Source organism: Cryptomeria japonica, chromosome 9 (assembly GCF_030272615.1).
Source record: "Cryptomeria japonica chromosome 9, Sugi_1.0, whole genome shotgun sequence".
Classification (NCBI taxonomy): domain Eukaryota; kingdom Viridiplantae; phylum Streptophyta; class Pinopsida; order Cupressales; family Cupressaceae; genus Cryptomeria; species Cryptomeria japonica.
The window spans coordinates 697,065,932-697,071,931 of NC_081413.1; the positions used below are offsets into that span (position 1 = coordinate 697,065,932).

At 35.5% G+C, this 6,000-nt stretch overlaps 1 protein-coding gene across 2 annotated transcripts in view; it reads right to left on the reverse strand.

The window, feature by feature from the left end:
* Window positions 1-4,753, reverse strand: part of LOC131073942 (ALBINO3-like protein 3, mitochondrial) — a 244,326-nt gene extending 239,573 nt beyond the window's left edge. The window contains exons 1-2 of one of the 2 annotated variants that reach the window (XM_058010465.2): window positions 4,723-4,753; window positions 2,471-2,577 (exon numbers count right to left, since the gene is read on the reverse strand). The gene's annotated coding sequence lies outside the window, so the exon portion shown is untranslated. The remainder of the gene's footprint in view (window positions 1-2,470; window positions 2,578-4,722) is intronic. The other variant, XM_058010466.2, reaches the window with a different exon arrangement.
* Window positions 4,754-6,000: the final 1,247 nt, after the last annotated feature.

The window sequence follows — 6,000 nt, forward strand, 5'->3', positions numbered from 1 at the left end:
TGTTTATGTTTTGTAAGCTTGGGCTGTTTGTTCCATAAAGGCCCTAAAATTCTTGTTCTGTTTGTTCTTCTCTTTTGTTGTCCTTTCTTATTGTAAATTTCCTCTTTTTCCTTTCTAGAGCCCTCAAAGCCCTTTGACTAAGCTCCATTAATAGTTGTACGTCCCTCGGGCTGGCAAGAACATGCTCTGATACCACTTGTAATGTCCCTTTTCTAGATTACCTTGTAATTTGCCCATAATAATTCAATATTATTATTCCGATCGGCCTTCTGTGAATATGAGGGAATCTGCTCTTGTTCAATCTGCTATTTCTTCTTTTAGGACAGACTGATATAGCTTATTTTCTGCTCATAGATCTACAACTAGTCGCCCTTGAAGTCTGCAATGAAGTCTTTCTAGAGCCCTCAAAGCCCTTTGACTAAGCTCCATTAATAGTTGTACCTCCCTCGGGCTGGCAAGAACATGCTCTGATACCACTTGTAATGTCCCTTTTCTAGATTACCTTGTAATTTGCCCATAATAATTCAATATTATTATTCCGATCGGCCTTCTGTGAATATGAGGGAATCTGCTCTTGTTCAATCTGCTATTTCTTCTTTTAGGACAGACTGATATAGCTTATTTTCTGCTCATAGATCTACAACTAGTCGCCCTTGAAGTCTGCAATGAATTACCTCCAAGATCTACTTATACTCTCCAAAGAATTCTGCTCAAAAGGTTTGAAATAAGCTGCTTCACAAGACCATCTCCGCATTAATGTCTGGAAATATGTCAAAAAATATGCTCTTATGAACCCTTCAAATCTGCTCTTGAAATCTACTTGAATCTTCTTTTAATGGAGAAAGATATGCCATGAATGAATGCCAAAATGATCCCCCAACAACTCTTATTTATACACAAAAAAGCAACTCTTCACCCAAGCGTTGCACTCCCTTAAACAGGTCAGCTAGGGAGTAAAATATTTATTTATTATTTTAATTTCTCTTCACAAAGTGGATGGTCATCCCCATGAGGTCAGCCCATGATATTTAATTTCATTCTTTAATAGTGTAAAAGACTCTAAGGGAAAGGTCGGCCATCATTAAGTTTAAATGACATTGTTTTAACCTTGGTCAGCCCCTGATTTGGTTTAACCTAGGTTGGCTTTCTCCAATGAAATATTATTACTTATCCTTTTAATTTGGGCGCCTACGTTTATTTATATAGAGCAGGGATATGGAATGCTGCAATCTGTATGTGTATGGAGGGGACATGACAGAGAAAAAAGTGAACTAAACCAAAATTATCCTATCCAACTCCACCTTCTCCACAGCACCTAGGGTGCCACAAGAAGAACCATCAATGTTAATTTTGAAAAAACCCAAAGGAGGAGACCATTTACCAACTCTATTCACCTTATTAGAAGCTTTGAGCCTAGAGCCAAAAGAAACAAATCTAAAGAAATAACCTAAATCAAGTTGCCTCAAAATCTGAATATCATAGGGTGCTCAAACTTCATCCACAAAACACTTAGCCACCAAAATTTCTTTAATCAATGCCAAAATCTTCTGCCAAATATAGCCAATAAGACTCTAATTATCTTGGACTATCCGACGATTTCTTTCAAACCAAATTTGCCAAAGAATGACAGGATCAATATCCTAGGCCACTAGAAGAACCAAAGAAGAAGCCTAAGGATGTCCCAACGTAGCCCAAAAATCAAACAAGGGTAGCATGAACAAGACCTTGGAAGATCCGACGATTTCTTTCAAACCAAATTCGCCAAAGAATGACAAGACCAATATCCTAGGCCACCAGAAGAACCAAAGCAAAAGCCTAAGGATGTCCCAAAGTAGCCCAAAAATCAAACAAGAGTAGCATGAACAAGACATTGGTTCCAAATGTGCTACCATTGGCTCCAACAACCCTCAAAAAAGGAATACTAAAAGAAGAGATGAGTGACGCACTCCTCATTAACACCACAAAGAACACATTTGAAACGGCCTTGGAATCCTCTCTTTTAAGTTGTCCCAAAGTAAGGCATTTATTTCGATAACTAATAGATGACTCAAGGATTGTCAGTGGCCTTACCATTTACGGTTCTTTTTATGGCTAACAAAAGGGGGAAAGAGGGATATAAGTATATACCTTTCCATAGACTCATATTCTGCTCTTTATTGCTGGAGTACATTGTTTTAACTTAATATCGAAGAATTTGTGATTTTTAGGTTAAATCTTATTTTGGGGTATAACAATTATCATGCACAAGGTAGACACGTACCATCCATACATGCATTCGCATGTCTCAGGAATTTACTTAACAATGAATTCTAGAATATATCTTATTATGGTGATACATGAAATAAATTAGAAGAAGATTACAGTCATGCCAATGTCTTTTCAAGAACATTTGTATATAAAAATCACCATGTAAAATGAAATGTGAAAGCTTAGCAGAATTCTGTCCAATACAAATATGAAATATGCTTACATTTGGATCGCATCTTCAAAATCTTAATGGTCTTTATGATTTGCAAAATTGAAAAAGGAAGCATTGCCAATCGAATGACAACAGTTGAAGCAACTATTGACAGCCACCTGAGCGATTGTCACCCACAAAGTTATTCACTGAGCCAAAAACATAAGCTACAGGTATGTTTTACTTTTTCAAGTACCCAAATTGATTTTCATATTCACAACTCAAAAATTTGAATAAATCAAAAATCAATTGAGAAAGCAGTTAATTATTTTAAAATACCAAATAGCATAGAATAAATCAAAATTGCTGCTACAAAATCAGAAAAAATATATATATATATATATAAAAATTGGTTCTTTCAGCCATCTACAATTTATGCAAATATACAAGCAAATTATACAAGCACCATCGAACACAACATGATCAACATAAATGTATCAAACCAAAATGTAATGCCATGTTAAGATGATTGCTAGGAAAAGGCCATGTCAGAAGAAAGAACTTGGACAAAGTTTGTAACACTGTTTATTTTTGTGATTGCCTATATGATGCAGGAGCATCCTAGAGATAGTTCAATCTTGCAGCATTCAAAAATATTTTCTTTTGTATTTTTGTTTTCAATAGTCTAGTGGTTGAATATATTCGTTTATAGATTTGAATGCTTGTTGAATCTCGTCTTCCCTTGTCAAATTATAATATTATGTAAATTGGCCCCTCATGAAGGGTCACCACACTTGCACACTTGGACCCTTGGAAAAGAATCTCGGATTTTACACCACTTGGACTAATTTATAAGAGGATCTATGAACCATCATAATGTGGGGGAGTTACTATGATGCATCATTGCATGCAAAAGCATATTTGACTTGCAGTAATGCTCCATGAAGAAGGCCCTTTAGTCAATTGTAAGAAAATCTCTTACAAAGGACTATTCCACTTGGAATCAATTGCATGCATGCAATTTTGGACACTCCATTTAGGGAATTGCAAACTTTAAGAAATGAAATCTACATATAGGGGCATTGAAGAGCAGATTCAGCAAGTCTTCGAGAAGAAAAAGTCTGTTGCAGGTTATTGTCATTGCAGGGGAAGATTGTGTGAAGAGAAATTTGTGTCTCCAAGGCTTCTATTTTGTTGCAAGCATAGGAGCATAATACTCAAAAAGACCTAAAGTAATCACAGCAAATCAGATAGCAGATGTGCATGGTGCATCCGATCGGGACCGTGCTATGGAGATCAGATCCACGCAGCAATACAGGGCCGCAGAACCAACCCACAGTCAGTTGCATGCCTACACAGAGTTCCAGGCAATGAGCACACCAAGATTAGATTTTTGTACTTAACAACTGTGGTCTATGCTGCATCAGATATTATCTTCATAATTGTTACACAAACTAAGTACGAATATCCCTTTGCATTTAATTTCCATAAATTAGCACTTGATTATCCTGATTAATCTACCCATTCTAATTACCTGGGTTTATTTGTGTTTACTTAGAGCGTTTATTAAATTGACCTATGCAACTCTTTAGGAAATCGTATCGTACCTTAACAATTAAACACCTTTTTAAAAGGAAATGTTGGATCATGACTAAGGTTCATATTAAGGTAGTTAAGGGCATGTTCTCATGTGATTGCTTAGCTTATTTTGGCTAACAGCCGCTGTTCAACTTTTTAAGGAAATATTTGTGGAGCTGGTGGCCCCATGAGTATTTATTTTTCTTCTTATTTTAAAATTGATATTAATAATATTAATAATAATTTGTCAACAAGAAAAAATAGAAATGAAATGTTAAAAAAAGAGGGAAACAAATTTGTGGAGCCACGTGGCATTTTTTGCATTTTTTGCAATATGCAGCTGCTGCTTATTTCCAGCACCCCTATTTTCCCACAGTTTATTTTCAATTCCCAAATAATAGCTGCTCCACTAAAACAGCAAAAGATTCTAAATTATCCTTTCCCAAAATTTTCCTTTCCCAAAATTATCCTTTCCCAACAATTTTAAATTTGTTGGGAGAACACTCCAATTACTTAAAATTAAAGAGAAAATGGACATAAACAGCAGCATGGTAACATAACTAATTTATTCCACGGAAATTGGTCAAAATTGTAGTTAGTGATTATAAAGTAAATTTAGGTGCAACCCATTAAACATGGACGTGCATGGTAGTTCTGTTAAGTACCAGATGAATGTAACTAATTTGCTGGAAGAAAGTTCTGAAATTCAAAGGAAATTAAAATAGAAAAGGAAAATAAAGACTTACCAGGGAAGGCCAGTGAGGTTGTGAAATCCGTCAAGAAAAGCAATCATACCCTCAACGGGCGTATGCCATTCCATTCCTATTCCATGGCTTGCGTTCTCCGTCGCTAAGCTGTTATCTAGAACATTCGTAACATCTTCAAAACCAGAACCAACTGTTTCAGATTCTGTAGTTAAGGGCTCTGATCGTTCATTTCCATGTTCTTGGTGCTCTTCCTCTTTTTCCTCTTCTTGTTCTCGTTTAAATGTATGAGTGGCATTTGGGTCTGGTTTTCTGCTATGGACTCCCCACCAGGAGAAGCTCCTCTGTGAAATTATAATCGGTGGAGATTGAGACAATGCATATTTTGACGGTATTTGTGAATTAGATTGAATGATCTGACAAAATGGGGATATTGAAGCTGAGAGAATGCGGCGGCGAAGGCGAAAAAGTATTCTGCCCGCCATTGCCTTGGGTGTTTGCTCGGTACTCCGGACAGTCTCACTTCAGATTTGTATTTTTTCCCTCAACTTCGACGAGACTCGTGGGAAGTGTAGTAAGCCCTCAAATCAAATTATTATTATTCTAGGGCATTGGAATGGAATTAAAAAAGTTAATAACGTCTACTTATTAAACGGTCATATGTATTTGATATTTTAACAGTTTTTGTTTTTTGTTTTGGTTTATTTAATTAAATTAAAAATAAAAAATGTTGTATGCAAGTTTTTAATAGTTTTGTTTCTGGTTTTGGTTTTTTTAAATTAAATTAAGAATAGAAAATGTTACAAGGTATAGTTGTATTAAATAGCAATAAGTGTAAGGGCTAAATAGCAAAAGTTACCATCTAATTATAATGTAGAGAAAATAGCAAAACTTATAAATCACAAACTACTTAAAATTTCTATAATCAAACATATAATAAGAATTTTATAATGGGAAAAAGTACATCATTTTGAAACAACGACCTATTCTTTGATAGGAAAACAAAGTATCATGATTGTAGGTTATTGAGGAGAAATCATGTCCACACAAAACCATTAGGGGAGAGGAGCCAATACGTGCACGGGATCCAGAACGTGATATAGTTCATGTGTAGTCTGAGCCCCACACTTCACCGCCCAACTTGCCAAAACATGCGCATCCCAACCCGAAAATATACACGTAATGGAATCAATAAACTTCCAGATAGAAACATAACAATTACTACTAACAAATTGTATCCATTATATTTAAATGTATATTCATTGTGTATCACATCTAATCGGTCAAACAAGTAGGACCGCAAAAAACATGTCAAGTTTG